General features: G+C 39.6%; 1 protein-coding gene across 5 annotated transcripts in view; it reads right to left on the reverse strand.

Moving 5' to 3' along the window:
* ZNF276 (zinc finger protein 276) overlaps nt 1–19,403 on the reverse strand; it is a 476,210-nt gene that overhangs the window by 455,577 nt on the left and 1,230 nt on the right. The gene's annotated exons all lie outside the window — the stretch shown is intronic.

Consider the following 19,403-nt stretch of genomic DNA (forward strand, 5'->3'; position numbering starts at 1 on the left):
ACACAACTGTACTAAGTTCACCATTTTGATCACTGCTGCAGTAGTCTTAGCTAACTACATTTGGGAGGTGGAAGGAGAGGAGTCCAGAAACACCCACAGAATGGTCGGAGCAAAGCTTGATCTGGACATAGAAAAGGAATCAGACAGTGTTTTGTAAAAGTATGTACAGACGACCAAGTAGCAGCTTTTAGAATACTTCTCCAACCTTTTCCAAAAAGCTATAGAGGAAGCAAAGCCCTGGTCGAGTGGGCATTAACTCTGCCTGGAATAGTTTTGTTAAGGAAAGTATAATAGCCTTAGACAACCATTTGGAAATACTCTATTTTGACAATGATTGTTCATTTCTTGTGAAGGTAAGAAGGGACAATTGATCCAAAGATCTGAATGATTTAGCTCCGTCTGTGGAAATACAAGGTATGCAGTATCCTTCCTACCGCACGTTTTAGGTTTTGTGAAAGAAAACTGGGAGATGGATAGTTTGGCTTAAAGCAAAGTAAATTTGGAAACCGCTTTAGGAATAAAAGGAGGATTAGTTCTCAAAGATACCATGTTCGTATGGAAAATGAGGAATGGTTGACTCACCACAAGAGCTTGCAACTCAGATGCCCTTCTTCCACAGGTCAGAGCAATTAGTAAAATTGTTTTCTATGTTAAGAACCTCAAGTCAGCCAGATCAGGTGGTTTAAATGGAGCAAGTGTTAGCTTTTCCAACACAAAATTAAGATCCCAAGGAGGGGCCATCGGTTTTCTTGGAGGTCTCTTAATGCAACCGCTCAAGAACATTTTGACATACAACTGCACTGAAGAGAATGATACATGGGCAGACATGATGAAATGACCAATAAATGAACCTTGATAGAGGCATATGAAAGGCCACAGGATCGTAACTCGCACAAATGTTGTAAAACTAGAGAACAATTACCCCTTAATAGGTGCTGGTTATGTTGTTGGCACCAACTAGAAAACCCCTTCTGTTTGCTAATATATGATTTTCTAGTACAAGTCTTTCTTGCCTCCATTAGTACCTGCTGCAAGTCCTTAGTAAACAGGTGCCTAAAAAGAGATGAAGGCCCTACCATCCAGACAGTCAACTGAAGATGATAGATGTCAGGGTGTAGCAAACATCCCTGTTCTTGTGCAATTAGATCCAGTCTGTGAGGAAGCTTGTGGTAATTGCCCCTGGCCATTTCCCAAAGAAGAGAGAACCACAGTTGCCTAAGCCAGCAGGGAGTCACCACAATGACTTTGGGGGATTCCTTCTGAATCTTGAGAAATGCCCTGGATATTTGTGGAAAGGGTGGAAAAGCATACAAGAACATTCCTGTCTAAGGTAAAGAAGTAATTTGTCTTCTACGCTTTCTTGCACGTTGTCCTGGAAAACAATCTTTCTAGTTATCATTCAAAGAGGAGGGAAAGAGGTCTACCTGTGGAACCCCCACAGATGGATCAGACTTGGAAGACACCCTCAGTTTACATTTATGAGGGTCTGTCTTTTTCCTGCTCACTTTGTCTGCCAAACAATTTTTCTCTGATGGAATGTATGATGCTGTAGGGTGAGACTGGGCTGTGAAGCTACATCCCAAGCTGACTAGCTAGTCTGCAAAAGGGCTATGACCTAGTTCCCCCTTCTTTTTGCTGTACCACATCAACACCCTCTCCCCTTCATTTTCTACATGGGGTCTGGGTGTCATGTCAACTGTCTCCATCTCTCTCTCTCTCTCTACTCAGTGCCACTCTCTTACCTTCTTCAAAACTCATGCCCAACTGTAACTGGCCTTCTCTTACACAATCCACCCACCTCTTTGCTGGATGTCCTCGTTTGTCCCAAATCTTCACTTCCAGATTGTCTTGCAAATTTCTATACATGTGCCAAAACCACCGTAATCTGTTCTCTTTGACCTTTTCTGCAACAGCAACTACTTCAGCTTCTGCTCTTATGTCCTCATTTCATCTATCCCACAGTGTTAATTCCACCACCCATCTCAGGCACTTCATCTCCACCACGTCTAGCTTACTCAACTGCTTTTACCACTGTATGGCACAGAAACCTGGGCAGTACTGGTTGCACCACTGTTTTGTACAACTTGCTTTTCATCTTCTTTGGCATCCTTTTGTCATACACTACATGTGACACTCTCAGCTGCTGCAATCCCTTTGATTATAGCTTTGACCTCCTCATATACTTTAAGCTGTTAACCTCTTCCACTATTCTGCCTATCTCAATTCTCAGCTTCTTCCTATTTCTCCATTTGCTGCCATTATCTCTGTCTTACCGGTCCTCAGTTTCATCCCAAGTGTCTTCAGTTATGCATTCTATTCACTTATCCTTATCTAAAGTTCTTGCTCACAGTCTGCATATAATACCACATCACCTGCATACAGAAACTGTTGATCTGTCCCTTCTGATCTGTTTGCCAATAGGTTCATAGATTACTAGGCTAGTATTTTACAGATTACCCCTGTCCACAAGGGACAGAGGTGCTACCCCAGGTGTGAATTTGTGATTCCCCATCCACTGATCCAAACCATGTTTGAAGAGGGCCAGGGAAGGGCTCCGCTTAATGTGAATGGGAAGCCTGTTCTAAAGAAGGGTCAAGCTCAGAGACACATACCTGTCTCTCCATCATGTGTCGTTTGAGTTACAGATTAGGTTTAGATCTCTAGATCGGGTGACCCCTGTGCTGTTTTTCTTGCGGATGCGTAACACCTCCATCAGTGCTGGATTTGTGAATGCCTTGTAATAGGTTAGGTAGAGATCACCCATTAAAAACTGATAGGAGAAAGGGAAGGAGGCTTTTCATCTATCCACATAGGACTTGTTGTTTGCACTCTGTATTTCCTTTGTGAGGCACTTCTGAGTTCACTCCAGCTGTTGTAGGTGCCTTGTCAAATACACGTCAAATGGAGCACTGTACTCAATTACTGATCTAAATGTAAAACTACATAAAGTGGAACTTATAACTTCTTCAGATCTGGATGCCATACCTTTACTTGAAAGCTTTGCCATATAAAAAGGACTTCCTCACCACTGTGGACACAATGAGGTCAAAGTTCAGGCTGTCTGTGTACCCTCATCTCCAAGTCTGCTCTTAGGGGTGTAATACTATTGTTGTAATTTGCAGAGATACTCAACTTCCCAAAAGGGTATGATAGTGCATTTTTTTGCATTTAGTTTTAGGCCATGGCTCTGGCACCAATCTGTTTGATTTAGACCCTCCCGGAGTATATCTATTATTGTTTGGGGATTCTTTGTCATCCAGTGGCCTTCCATATTAGCCTTGACCAAGTATATTCTGAACAGGAGAAGTCCCTGCCCTGAGCCCTGTGGTACACCACTAGTTACTGGCCTCTTGCTGGATCTGGATTTACCCAATTTAACAACATGTGTTCTATCCTTAAGCCAGCTGGCTAGCCATCTGGTGACATAGGGATTTATGCCCAGTTTATTTATAATACCCGAGTGGGGTATTGTGTCAAATGCCTTGGCCAGGTCAAGGTAGGTGGTATCCACCATATATTATTTATTTTACTTTCCCTAGTGACTTTCTCAGAGTAGTATACCAGATTTAGGAGGCATGACCTGCCCTTGACAAAGACGAACTGGGATTGATTCGAAGTTTGGAGGTTTCTTATGTCATTATTTATCAGATCCATGATTATTCTTTCGATCAAACTTAGTTCTGTAATTTCCTGGGTCAGTTGATGGCCCTCCTTTAAGCAGAGGGAGGACAGTTGCAGTTCTGCACTCTGCCAGGACAAAGTCTGTACGAAGGTTGTGTTAAACAGAGATCGTAGCAGGTCTGACAGGTTCTAATTCAAGCTGTTTAAGAGACAACCTGATATATCGTCAGAACCCATCAAAGCCATGTTTTATCTTTAGAGAAGGCAGTGGCAACTTGTCCTTTGGTAATAAATGCCCTCTCTTATCTAATACCACTATTGTTTTCTTTGGGGAAAAAAATACATTTTGCAAATGTATTAAACTGTAGCAAGTTTTTTTTTGTATTCGGATATATTTTTTGTATACAATACTATTTTTGTTATGTATAACTCTGCAGCTTTTCTCCTCGGGTCTCCACTGAAAATGGGCTACTGGCTTATTTGGACAAACCCTGTTAACAAATGTCAAATAAATAAATAAAAAAATTGGTGGGGGTGTGGGGGACGGTATTTCCTGGGGGATAAATAGGGGTGATGAAATCCTTACTGAATTTATCAGCCAGCAGATTTGCTATATCTTCTGGCTGAATATAGGTGATGCTGTCTATAGCTAATTATGCACATTGTTGGGTGCTGTCCTTAAGACTGCAGAAATAACTCAAAAATGCCTTACGGTTATCCTTAGCTTTAAAGGCTAATTTTGTCTCAAAGTCTGCTTTAAGAGACTTGACTAGCTCCCCGATTTGCCTGTTTAGACTAATAAGGGATCTTTTGCTCTGTCATGCACGTTCTCTCTTACTTCTCAACAGGATTTTCTTTTGTTATACAACCTATTAATACCACCGGTCCACCAGGGTGGCTTGTTTTTGCGATTTGACCTGGGCTTATTTTGGTCTATTATTGCCATTTCTATGCAGTCTTTTACATGGCCGTACAGGGCTTTTGTGTTTTCACAGGCTTCTGTGTTTTCTGGGTTTGGGGGAGCTTGGAAACTAGCTATGCAGTCAATTCATAGGCGATAGTTTGCCTTAGAAAAGTTCTTAAAGTTTTTGGGGTTAGGCGAGAGGTCTAATTTTACCTTTATTTCAAGGGAGATTGCTCTGCGAACTGAACTTACCAGTGAGAACATCACACTTGGTGGGGTGCAGCGCTCTCCCATTTTTGTAAGTACAAGGTGTAGGATATTTGTACCCTAGTGGGAGTGCAGACTAGCTTCTCCAGGACATTTGAGTTTACAAAAACAAGAAAGCTTTCGGTCTGCATGTCAGTGGTCATGTATGCTTCCCAGTTAGAGGATTAGTTACAAATCACCCATGAGTATGGTACTGGGGTGAATAGCGAGTGATTCAAGTAACTTCAGGTGTGATGCAAGGGTTTCCTGGTTCATAGTGGGGGACCTATAGATAGCAAGAATGCACTAATGGATTTTTTAAATGGTTATTTGGACATGGACTAGCTCAAGCATGTCCTATTGTTTGATCAGCCTTGAAGAGTGCTCAGCCTTTATGTACCTAGATAAACCTCAACCTTTTGCTTTTTCCTGTTCAGTGGGTGGTCAGAACACATGAAAGGCATTATAGCCATGTTGTCGCCTCACAGTAAGACGCTGTCCGGTTCGATTCTCAGCTAGAGCGTCTTCAGTGTGGAGACGTGCGTGAATGGGCGTACCTTTGTTGAAGGTTGTGCGTCAGGGCTGGTAACTCGGCACGTAAAAATCAACTACCAATCATTAGCGGACCGGAGTTCCACTGTGGCGACCCCCTAACCGGGAAAAGCAGAAAGACAAACAACAACAGTCAGAGTGCTTACCGTGGCTTTGAACCATATTTCAATAACTGCGGAGACATCAGCAATCTCTAGGATGAGGCGAGCATCTAGGGAATGCAGTTTATTGTTGAGACTCCTGGCATTCAGTAGTAACACTTTTAGCTTGCCCACAGTACAGTTTGCCATGTTGGAAGATTTGTCTGTTTGGCAATGCCTAAAAAAGGCACTACAGGGGTGGGTAATGTTTTGGCCAGTATTCGAAAGCTTAGTGGTGGCAAGTGAAAACCATTCCTAGCAAAGTAGCATGGCATATAAAACTGTTTTATCCCAGGCTGACAAGTATTAGACTCCTTTAGAATGATACCAGTAGCTAAACCAACTGTTAAGGTCAATCATTTTCTCCTGGTATTGTGGCATCATCCTTTGAGTTAGCAGAATGCTGCTCAATGCTAGGTGCATACCTGCCTGTGACACAGTCTGAGAGCTCAGTCATGTCTGTCTCTTCATACAGTCTGAGGAGGTACGTCTCAGGTCATTTACACCCATATGGACTATGACCGAGTCATACCGGTACTTGGGGTCAAGTGACCCGAGTGCTTGTATGATCTGGTGGATCTTGGCTCCTGACAAGCAACTAACTATGACCTTTTCCTTTTTCAGCCTGTTAAGAGGGACATCAGTGTGCCTCACAACAGAGTCTCCTATGACCAAAATATTGGGTTGTGGAGTGTTTCGCCTTATGGGCTTGGTAGACGAGACAATGAGATGTGGCTTTATGTACTGTGATAGGAACTGTCTGTTGCTTTGTGTGTCGGTATGAGAGTCTAGCCTCCAGTGTCATTGTATAACTACATCTCTCATATACTCTGTCTGTTCAACAATTAAGTGGTAGTCTCTGGGCATAAGGCAACTGCTACATTACCTCAGGATGCCCATGTCCACCAAGCTACACACAGAGATAGCAGAAAGGGTCTACCCATGGCTGCAGATAGAAATGTGTACTTTCAAGGAATAAGAGTGGAGGGTGTTTGTAGCCAAATGAGGGATGGGTGTTTACTTGCTGTAATCTACAGCTAACCTATCCACAGAAACTGCCCAGCATCCAAACCAAATGCTCTTTGAGCAACGATAGTCCTAGGATTGTAATAATGTAATCTAGGCTTAAACTGTCCTAACTAAATGCGTAAATGCTGCTCATCACTCAAACTAGTTGCTCCATGAGTAGCACGGGATGGAGGTAAAATTCTGAAGTAGTTTTTAAACAGAAATTTTAACTTCTGGTGTGGCTGGGGTGTCTTGTGTGTGGAATCTGCATGTCCTCCCTGCTGTCACGTGGGTTTCCTCAGTGTGCTCCGGTTTCCTCATGCATTCCAAAGACATGCAGTAGGTGGACTGGACACACTAAATTGGCTGTAGGTGTGAGTATGTGCACGCGAGTGAGTGATACGATTGAACTACCGTAGCAGGGCTAGCCACCTGGTGGTATAAAACTTGGCTCGAGATGATTGTCACTGTGGAAGTCGCACCCCAACCTCATGTACAAAATGGGAAAAGGGGTTGAGGATTGACTGATTGTGTATATACAAGGCACCACTAAGAGCTACAGCATGAAGAGGGCAGCTTTGTACAAATGTGAGGCTTATACAAAAGCAGGCAAAGCAAGTTTTACACTAACTATATTCTAAGGTCAATCAGGTAAGCAAACTATAAGATTTCTACCAGCAATTCCCAGCTCAGTTACATAAAATCAGCCCTCTCCTACCACAAGAGTGCAGACTTTGATCCTCTAAATGTACAATGAGTGGTTTGAAGCCCAAGGGTTAGGGAACCAAATAGATGCCAAATACCAACAAAAAAAAACAAAACAAATAAAAACACAAGATACAATGCATTTAAATGCAGAACAGCAGCTCTTACAGCAGTTATAAAATACAACTTTAAAGAGGTGCAGAAAAACAATAAATAGCACAGACATCTTTCACAATATAATGAAAATAAGCAATACAAGTGCAAAATGATACTGAATTCCTTTTGTCTTGCCAAGAATGACTTCAGATGCTGGCAAAATCTCACAAGGCCTCTGGTGCCACTGTCAAACAATAGGCAGATCTGTAGTCTATCACCAACATGCACAGCAAAGGGCTCAGAGCTGAACACTGATGCACACCCACTTATTTATTTATTTATTACTTCCACTGCTAACACCTTTGTGAGACCGAGCACTGTTGGTACTGGAGTCATTGAGTCCTTTTACATAGCTTGCACTAATTCTACAAATGTTTCTGGGATTTTGAACCACTACAGAACTGCCCAAAGTCAGCTTTCTTAGGACATTGTTATACAATTTCTTCAGGTCTAGGATTGCCCAATTGGAGACTCTTCCTCACTTCTACCTTCTTTCCAAGCATCTGTCCCACTCCAAACACTGATTCAGTTGTGATGCATCCTGATCTGAATTGCTCATCTCCCATCTTACTTTCTACTACTCTGTGTATTCATTTATCCACCACCCTCTTCAGAACTTTCGTACAATGTTACAGGAGTTTGATACCTCTGTACTGCACACAGTTGTTAATGTCCCCTAAACAAACACTGGCACTAGTATGCTTATTTTCCAGTCATCTGGGATTCGCCTTTCTCCCCATACTGCTATGGAATACCCTCAGAAGCTGTTTCGCCCCATCTCACCAAACATCTTTATCATATCTGCTGTGAACTCACCTGGGCCTGCTGCTTTCCCCAATTTCATTTTCCTTACTACTGTTCTTACTTTGTCTATGGTGGCCTTCTCCTTCTCCTCTTCTCTCACTGTAGACTGTGTCTGGGGTAGTATATCTTGTATGGGATATTCTTCATTCAGAAGCTCTTGAAGTACTCCTTCCATCTGCCTTGGATGTCTTGTGGAATGGTTAATAAGTTGTTGCCAGCGTCCCTTATGAAGGGTGTCTGAGTATCTTTTTTATCTTTCCATATTTGCCTAGTAACCTGATACAGTTTCTTTGTGCCATCTACCGAGTCACTTTCCAGAAGATGGTAGAGTGCCTCTGATGCCTTGCTCTTCACTACTGCAACTCCTTTTGTAACCTCTTGCTTAGTCAACCAGTATTCCTTCCTAGCCTAGTCCATCTTTTCTATCTCCCACCTTTTTTTTCTGCACTCCTCCATCCTTTTGACGACTTCCTGGACTTCTGTATTTCACCACCAGCTTTCCTTATTTTTCCATATCCGACCTGGCCACACTTCTGTTCTGTAGTCCTCACGGGTCTATATTAAAAGCACGACTTACTCGAATACGTAAATGCTGACACATATTCCGCAAACCGCAAATACACCGAATGCCCTAAACCGCGAAATTCAAAAACTCGAACCGTCATAGTTGTCCCACCCCACCGCCTGCTACATACTACCTACCCAAACAAACTAAATAAACCACATACCTACACTAACCAAAAACCTACTTCTAACCCTAAACTAAACCCTACTTCTAACCCTACACTAAATCTTGCATATACCACCATATATGCACTTACCTTAACCCGCACCCTAACCCTAAGGTCCGTAACTATCGCACACTTACCTTACGGAGCTATACCACAGAAGGGCTAACCATGACGATTCGACATTTCAGATTTTGCACTTCAGGACGATCAATGTTTTCGCGGTTCAATGAAGACGTGCCGACGTTTACTTATTCAGATAAATATACAATCGTGTTTTTAAAATAGACCCATCCTCACATATGCTGTTTGAGATGCTGCCATTCTTCTTCAGCTCCACCCATTTCCACTTCTTCTTCAGGTACTAGAACCCTTGAGTTATTCCTTGAACTATGGTGTTTCTCTCCAGTCAACTTCCAGGTCTTTAGCCTGGTCTCTACAGCCTTCTCTGACCACTGCTTGCAGCGGAATCTGGCAACCAGTGGTTTATGCTGTGAGCTGACTGTCATACTAGGGCCAACTTTACAATTGCTGATTCTACCCCACGAGCCTTGTAGAGTCTGTGCTGCTGCCCACAGCTCCATTCTTGGACGAGTTTGAAATGGAAAGAATTCACATATTTTTCAGAGGTGGGAGGAACCCTATAAAGAGACAGGGAGAACATCCAAACAACAAACAGATATTGTTTGGAGGTCAGGATCGAACCTTGTACACTGTGCAGGGGAGGTGAAGACCTTAAACATAATGCCAATTGGTCATTACTGTGGTACTGTCTGTAACCATCTGAAGAGGTTCCAGGGACCAAAGATGTTTCAGAGAGTTCAGTGCCTTGATCAGGGCAAGCATCAACTTGATATTAATGTGCTTCTGTCTGCTCTTGGTGTCCCTCCCACACACACTACAATTTTCTCTCTCCTGAAAATGTTCCCCAAGCAAAGTCAGAAGTTTCTGTGGTGACTGACTGCTTTAGAGCAGAGAAGAAGGGGAAACTTGGTTTTAAGAATCTATGTTGTCTCCACTACTTCAAACAGATTTAGGAAAGAAAGATCCAGAACTAGTCTCAAAGTATTTCCTTTCTTTGGTACCAAGAACATCCTTAAATAAAAACACTTCCCAAACTGACAAGAAGGAACTGGTTCTAATCACTCCTTGGGACAGCATGTGATGAAAAACAGGTGGAAACAAAAACAAAAAAAAAAAAAGAAAGAGTCTGACCTGGAGGATGAGGAATGACCCCCCCCCCCTGGAAAGGAGGACTTTATTCCCACTGCCATCAGTAACCTTGATGAATGATTTTCACAACCCATTTGTCTGAAATGATCTGTTTCTAAGAAGAAAAATGGAAATTCAAACTTTCCGGAAGAAAAAAAAAGGTAGACAGGGTAGGAGGGGTCACAAGGTCTCTTGGATCAGCAGACTTGTTGGACTGTCCTTGGTTTCGGGAGGTTCAAGACATTTTTTGTTTCATTTTAATAATTTTATGCACTACTTGTTTTAGTTTTATGTATAACTTGGTACGAATTATGTTCTTTTATGTTACGGCTGAATAACATTATAATCTATGTGTTTTGTTAGTTGTATTTACCGGGGCTCCGCCCCCCCCTCAGGTCTCCACCCAGTTGGACTATCCTGGTACACAAATGTCAGATAAATAAAATATATAAATAAATCCCCTTTGCCATTTCTTTTTAAACATCTCTTTACCTGAATTTTTATGAGACAAACTTGGATGAGAAGATAGAGAATCCTTTGGACAATTCAATTTGGAAAAAATCCAATTTGGAAAAAATCTTAAGAGGTTGCCTGGATCAGTGTGCTCCCTTTCACACGTTTTGATCACCTCTGCAGCAGAGGGTCCAAACACTAAACCTCTATCCAAGGGAGAATTTAAAATCTCACTTTTTAACATCATCTTGGAGGTTCTGTGAAGGCAGCCATGTAAACTTCCTCAATGCAGTACCACGGGCATAGCAATGGAGGATTTCAAGAGAATCATACTCACACTGCGTACAATGAGCAGTTATTTGTGCGATAGAATAAACAATTTAAAGCAGATTTTTCCCCATAAGAAGAAACTGCAGATAAAACATTCTTCATGCTTTAAAAATTTGTCAGAACAAGTACTTTAACAGATGAGAATGGCAATTCTAAAAAATCAAAATTGCAGAAGTATACAGTTTTTTACCATCCTTAGCAGACAGAGTACGAATCGAATTAATTAAGTGCTTAGCAGCATGCTTGGGTTTCAACAGTGCTACTGTCAGCAGCAGTTTCCCTAGGCATGGGTGCAGCATTCTGACAACAAGGAAACCTCCCCTGTTCCCTCTCCAAGTTCAGACAACAGTGACTCTCCTTTGCCCAGCAGTGGGATCCCAACAGCTGCTAAGGATGTAATTAACCCCCTGTCCATAGTGGCTGTAGGTGCTACACCAGAGGGATCTGGGGTAAAAGAGGAGTGCTGTCAGGTACAGCAAATGGACACAGCAGAGTCACCCACCTGCAGCTGAGGCAAACTGCTAGCCTACTGTGATGGCAAAGGCTGTTTGCTTAATGTTCTTTTTGTGGTGGAAAGAAGGACCGACCGTGTGACTGGTAATCTATTCCATAATCAAGGCAAAAATGGTGCCTTTGTCCCAGGAAGACAAGTAGCAAATGCCATTAAAGACTACCAGTCCACAAGACAGAACTTTTTTTTAATAAAAAAAAACAGTAAAAAACACTATGACACCCCCACAAAAGTAAAATACATTTTTCCACAGAAAAAATTTTGTCATTTACTTTACTTATAAACAAGAGTGCTCAGTTTAAAAAGTACTTTATAGTCTTAAGACAATCCATTAAAGCAAAACACTCCTAGCTTTCGAATAACTTTCCTGAAGAGAAAAGTAATAAGACATCAACGAAATGAAGAAAATGGAACGCTTTTCACTCAAAGGGAACGTATCTGCCTAGCAAAGGAAAGCACAAGATGACAGTCGATCCTCAAAAGCCTCAGAGGAGCATAACGGCAGCAGTACAGCTCTAAACAGCTTTGCACCCAAACTTGTCTTCGTCAGCTCAGCTTGAGCTGCCTGACAGTTTGGGCATGTGGAAGGTGTCCTGAAGCTTTGGAAGCTGACTGGCTGTTATACACTTGGGAGAATACAGCCCATATAGTGAAGGCTACTACAGCAGAGATCAATATGACAATCAGAACATCTTTCAGTTTATTTTGTAATATGAAATGGCATTCCAGGTTACAGTATACCTATTTTACTTCAATACTTTCAAGTCAATGAAATAAAATGCAATTATCAGAAGCAACATGAGCAACTATTACAGCAGTATTGAAATTCTTTTGTGAGTCATTGACAGACTCTTTACAGCAAAATTACAGCATTATGTTTTCTTCCTTAGGACGCAAAAAAACGCTGTAAGCTTTAAAGTATTCCACAACTTAAAATACCCTCTGATCGTATGATCTTGCTACTTAAATACTGCAGTTTGGAGGCATCCATTATAAAAGACTTGCACTGGTAAGAATCTTCAATTTGATCTCTCTCTAAAATCACAGGCACCCCATGCACTTCAAGAAAGATTTTTTTGTTACCCAACTGTAACTTACTCAAACTCGATGCCGTCACCAATCATGCCAAACACTTTCTGTGACACAAAGTCAAAAACTAAGATGTTGTCCCTGAATACAGTATAGCCAATACCCCAAAGGAACCATTCTAGATGGGGAATCCCCATCACCCCATGGAGAGGTTCTTATAAGCAATGCACTTTTGGGTCAACACTATCTGAAGTACGAGCAGAGCTATTACACTATCACAAGAAATGTACAAAACCCTAGAAACAAGTGTACAAGAATCTCATAAGTTGCCTTCATAACTTCTGTAAGAGTAACATCTCAAGACATCTGCTCTCTGTTTTAACAGGTCTGTGGATATTCACTATGACTCTTAGTCCATTGCCAACCTGACAGAGTGTGCCTGGCCCTCCGCTATCAATCATCTTTTCCTTAGCCAACACTAATGCCAAGTGAGCATTCCCCTTTTCCACTAATAGTCAGAAGGTTTACTGGTAATGCTTGACAAGAGCTACAAATATATTTTCTGAGTAACCAAGAGTACAAATAAAGTCCAAGAGAAAACTTCAGTCTCCTGCTACCTTCCCTGAGAAAATACCCCCCCCCTTGTCATCCTACCACATATTCAAGCTAACAAACCCTGCTTCAAAATTCCCAGCAAGCCAGAATGAGAGAGCTCATAAAAGTACACTATATTCTATGCAGGACTAAACACAGAATGTGCTATCACAAAACAAGAAAAACAAACTAACTGTCTGCTACTCACTTAAAAACCCAGTAAGCAAACTAACACAGAAGTAGGGATGTTTGAAGGGAACATTCTTTGTAGAAGTGAGGGAACAGCCTCTGTTATGATCCACTGCACACCCTTCTCTTACACCTCACTGTGTGCATACTGTTAGGACCAGGGGAAGTGAAGCAAAAAGCCACAAACCATCTTGATGGCTGTCTTAATACTGACCTCTACTGGTTAACTCTTGTCCCAGTTATACAGAACAGAGAGGATGACTGGCAAGAGAGATGGCTGAAGATCTAGAGCCAGGGCAAAGAGCGCAAAAGAATAAAACGGTAAAGTTAAACAGTTACATTTATTTGTTTACAGTGATGGAAAATGGGCTTAGCTAAAATACTGGCCTTGAATATCCTCCTCTACTGGATTATATATTGTGACAGATTTATCTTTCACCCATAAGGCACCCACAAAAGATAACTCCACTCCATCTTTCTTCTGACAACCAAAGGGATCCCTATTACTTAAAAGTCTACTGTCACACTTTTTACAGCCAACGTGAATAACCAAACCGCGGTGATGTGTTATTTCCTTACCATATATTATATCAAATTTTAGAGTACCTGATGGTAAAAGACCATTATTTTTGCCATTCATTTTGTTAATAAGCACACCCCCTGAAAATTTTCTTGAAGTTGAAAACTACTGACATATCTTGAAAGACTGAACCCAGAATGCCTCTTACTACTTTAATGTATAAGCTACTATTTTTCCATGATGAGAACAGCAATACAGAAATCTTATATCATAAGACAATTTATTAGTTAAAGATCTCACGTGGAACACCATACATCGAAAATTAACACTTGTAATGATATAGCAATGAAATAATAATGTAAATAACCAACTACTGCTTTATAGTAGTATAGTGTTTGCTTACCCAGAAAGCTTTGCTTATGCATGTAAATATTCATCTGCACCTACATTGACATTGTGTGTGTATGGTCATAACAGGAAACAGAGTTGACAGTAAATCTAAAACTTCACACTATTTACAACTTTAATATCAGGAGTCTATCTAGAAATTAAATTAACTGTAACATGATCTACTTTTAAAAGTATCAAATCACCACAAAATTATATGTATGGAAATAGGAAATAACTGCTGTAGTATTTTGTGCTATTGAGAATAACATCCTCCTGCACACACAAAAAGTAAACAGATCTTTACTAAGCACTACACCACTGAAAAGCTGTCTTTACCTTCTCTTAAGAAGTCCATTATCTCTAATACAGCATAAAATGCAGACCTAGATGTTATGGATTTTGGTAGCAATACTAAAACATAAAAATGACATCATTTACCCATTCATTTTTGTTCAATTGACAATGATCGCAGGATGCCAAACAGCAGCCTGCCAAACATTTCAAAGTTCTAACTAGAAGACCCAACTTCAAGTGGTACTGACAGTTTCCATGCTATCAGTTCTACACCAAAAACTACAGTTAATGCGTTCAAGATGCTAATTAACCCCAACCTGCTCTGGACCATCACCACTCCCAATTCTACTGCAGTTTTATATGCTACATGCAGAGCTCCAGGACTTTCAACCTGACCTCCATAACATATAAAATAAAATTAGCCCTTTGTTCAAAAACAAGCATCCTATTACTGATGTAGATAAAAATACATTTTATTTACTGCCTAAAACTTACAAGTAACACCTTAAAAATGTGCCTAAACATCTCTCTTGAAGAATAACTAATCAAACATGACATGCCTGATATATTGATTATTCAATAGATTCAACAAAGCCAGTTTACATATCTCAAAAAGGCTAATACAAGACTCCACAGACTGCCTTATCTCCAACATATTCACCCTCTCCTTGAATATGCCCCTTACAGCTAGAGACGAACCTGCAGAGCATACCATGCAGTTATAGTTTGTATGTTAATCAAAAAACTGGTCTTTCACCCATACAGTTGTTTACTTTGCAAACAAACAAGTCCAACAATGATGACACAAGAAATTCCAAAAAAAAACCCCAGCAACACCTCATTTAGCTGCTCAACAAAAAAAAGCTGTTGTTTGAAACTTATTACTTGATAATTAATGCTAATAGAATTTTAAGGGCGATTCACTTTGATAAGGATAGTCGGAAATGGGCACCCAAATGGTTGGTCTTAACATATAGACATGTAACTAAAGCGGGAATTAACTGTAAAGCTCTACCCTTTTTGAATAGAGGAACACTCAGTAAATTTGACTTAATGGAACACATAAAATGCTATATAACGTCAATTCAAAATCTTTTTACCTCATTAAACTTATTAAAGTATATGATGGTATTTCAACCACTTCACAAGAACCCAAACATATTATTAGGGAAGAAATTGATAGACTTACAGAAATTCCCTCTAATAAAAGATTTAATCATGTTGGATTTCTACCCCTTGCTTGGAATATCAGTTCACGATATTCTAAAAGAGAAAAGTCTCCCTATTTCCTATCTAATTATTATGAGACAATTAAAAATCTGGCTACAAATTATTTTACTAACTTTGAATTTAAAGAGGAGGAATTAAATATCTGTCGTAATCTTTGGGAAGCTCTGATACAAGACAAAAAATATATAACTTCCTCATATAAACTGATAAAAGAGATGAAGTATAATAAACATATTCTTTTATCGAATTACTGGAGGGAAAAGTTAACATTAGTTGATGATAAGAAGATCTTGGAAGCATTTAAACTAACATTAAAGTCTGTATCGTTACAAAAATTATTATTTACGCAATTGATGATATTCAACAATGCCTATTATACCCATCTTACTCGTCATAAATTTGATTCAAAGAACTCGCCTAATTGTCCATACTGCATAGACCAGACAGCTGACCTGCTTCACATGTTTTGGAGCTGCAAATGCATTTTTAAACTTTGGAATTCATTAAAACTTCAATTACAGAAAATGGGCTACCAACAATCAACACTCTCTTGGGAATTTATGATCCTACATATTCCCCCAGAAAAATTTAGATAAAACAAAAAAGATCATAATCATGAATATTTGTTTATTAATGAAACTATACATAGCTTCAAATTGGTTGAACCCGACCCAGACATCTTGGGAAAATTTTAAAACAGTAGCTATAAGACATATATTAGCGCACAAACTGTTACTCAATGACCACAAGAAAAACATAAATAATATTAAAATATGGGAGCAAATCTTTAATATTGTGTTGGCCTAGAGGTTCTTATCCACTGTTACTTAGGATATATATTTATAAGACAGAATCAATCTTAGATTAGTTATTGATTGTAATAATATTAAAAACTGATGGTATTTTCATGTTATATTTCCTTATAGTAATCTGTTTTAATATATATCGTTTGTATAACTTTTGGAAGCAATCATGTAAATATTGTATATATATATATATATATAGTAGTGTGTAGTTATGTAATTGGAAAATAATAAAGACTGATTATTGAAAAAAAAAAAAGCTGTTGTTTATCAAGACTTGATAGTATGGTTAGAGAATATTGTATTACTAGGTGTAAAATATACCAGGCAAACTAAAAATGAAAGAAAAAGTAATTAATTGACGGTACAAAAATTAAAACACAAACATCAAGCTTCATTCTTGCCACTGACAAGTAGTAACTGAAATTTTCCTCATGAAGTTTGACACAGGCACTATGCATTTCCTGTCGGAAAATTTAATGTAATGACCTTTGCTCTAGAGGATTGTCACCATTGAAGTGACACCCAACCCAATGTACAAAAATGGGAAAAGGAGTTGTGGATGCATGAAATTTTAAGGAAAATAGGTCACACACAGTATTACATTCATAAAGTAGCAGAAAGTATACCAAGAACTAAGCCAACACAGGGATGGAGAAAGGAGATTCTGACGATAGGAATAACTGTAATTAGGGGTACAGAGAATAGGCAAGAGGGGGCTGGAATTTACAGGAGGAAGCTGTCAAAGGAACCAATGTATTGGGAGAAAATAATTAGAGGGGGAAAGGTGTCAGAATGGAAAGAGACTAGGAAGACATCTGGGATTCCAGGTTGGTGACTGATAGAGTATAGACAAAGGAAAAGGAACAGGGGAATCCTAAATGATAGATCAGCATTAGTTGAGTTTTTAAATTAATCTAGGTCAGAAACGGCGGTTAACGAAGGGATAATTAGTAAAGCATATAAAATATTTATCAATAACTATAGGACCCAATCAGAAGAGATCAGAAAAATTGGGAAGAGAAAAATTAGATATACAATTTACAAAGAAACAATGGAAGGACATATGTATGACTCCCAAATATGCAATAAAACATAGAAGATTTAGGATTTTTGCCTGGAAGTGTTTGGATAGATACTTTTATACCCCAAGCAGACACCAAATAATTTTTCCTCAGGTAGATGGCAAATTTTTGGGGTGTAATGGGGAAGAAAGAGGGACCTGGGAGCATATATTTTCAGACTGTAATGAGTAGGCACACTGAATTTTCCCTCCCCCAAAACAAAGTGCCACAAAATTCCAAATCCCACTACTGTCCAACATTCTCAAAAACTACTATATCATAACTTAACTTATTTGCCAGGCTATTCACTGGTACCCCTGAAGGGCAAAATCTTTATTACAGCTATTGCTGTACCAGCAATTTGCTGTTGTCATAGTTTCTGCCTTTAATTAATTTCTCTTGCTTAGTTAACACAAATCCCTGTCTATCAAAAGGGCTACATCCATCTTTGTCCCTGCACAGGTTAAATGTGATACTGCTTACAACCAAAAGATGTCAGGTATCACTACAACAGTCGTCAACCTTTCAAACCCCTGCTCACAGCTATGGCTGAACACTTTTTGTATGACACATACTGCAAAAATGATTTCTGTGAAAATATGTTTCCTTCCTCCAGTAAGCAGCTATCATTTGTGTCATTGCGGATTACGAGATGTCGCGTCACCAACCCCCATGTCATGTATATCAAAATGAAACCATGGGACTGATGACATGGTTAACGGTACATACTGTATTGCTACATTCCCCGTCTGCAGACATCTGAAAATGGAACCAGCCAATAATGTCAGTGCCTGAAATTCACAAAAACAGCAGCACACACTTTTTATGTAGTATCACGGACTCAGTTTAACAAAAATACAAGCCTTTCCCTTATGTCACAACACAAAATCCGTAACTGTTTTGCAAAAGCTGTTTTCAGAATGAGAGAAATGAGGTTCAACCTTTACACCTGCTTTGTGAAATCAGAAAGTTTTTTTTTTAAAAAAACATTTTTAGTGAAACTAATCAAACAATCCTAACCCTAAAAATTCTGTTAGTAACCCTAAAACTGTAACATCAATCCTAAACCTAAAACCCCAGCATTAAATCACACGACAGTCTTCAGAAAGTGAAATGTACAATTACACTACTTTTATAGAACAGTCTTCCATGTGGTAGAAATAACCATGGTCCTTTTATCAGTCAGTACCGGTCATAGGTCAAAGCCAGCTGTTATTGGCCCTTCTGAATTGTCAGTATCCTATTTGCCAGCCATCACTACAAACTTAGTTATGCCACTGCAAGATGTTCCAAAACAATTACCATGTTACCATTATAACCAGTTTACCTGCATTTACAGCAAAGAAAACTATATTGATGCTTCTACTCCCAGAACACTTTTGTCACAAACTATTTTTTGTGATGCTTACTTCACTGTTACTTCCCAGTTGCCACTAGTTTCCAGCTATAGTGCTTATTTTTCCTTTGTTACACAACACTTTTAAATATTGAATAAATTCACCATCCCATCACCAGTATTGACAAATACCTTGAAATACACCATGAACGCTATAGCACAATCTAATAGAACATGTTCAGTAAACATTTTTTAATTGGTTACTCCAGGAGGCAAGTGCTTGACAACTTCCTACCTCATTGCTAACCACATAAATTCCCCACAAACTTTCTGCACTTTAGGCAAAATATGAATGAAATCCTGTGAACTAATTAACCCAGCTAAAAGGTGTAGTACTACACTAATTCCACCTTACAACTAACCACCAACATTTGGGCCATTTTCTTCTGATAACAATATATAATCCATTATGTTGTAAAGCTTCAGTGTTGCACACAGCATCATTCACTCCCAATTTCATCTGCTTATCAATCACCATCTTTATCATCATCTGCCTCTGCACGATCGGCTATGTCACTGAGTTT

This window comes from Protopterus annectens, chromosome 8.part1, assembly GCF_019279795.1.
Source record: "Protopterus annectens isolate FY-2018-M chromosome 8.part1, PAN1.0, whole genome shotgun sequence".
Lineage (NCBI taxonomy): Eukaryota > Metazoa > Chordata > Ceratodontiformes > Protopteridae > Protopterus > Protopterus annectens.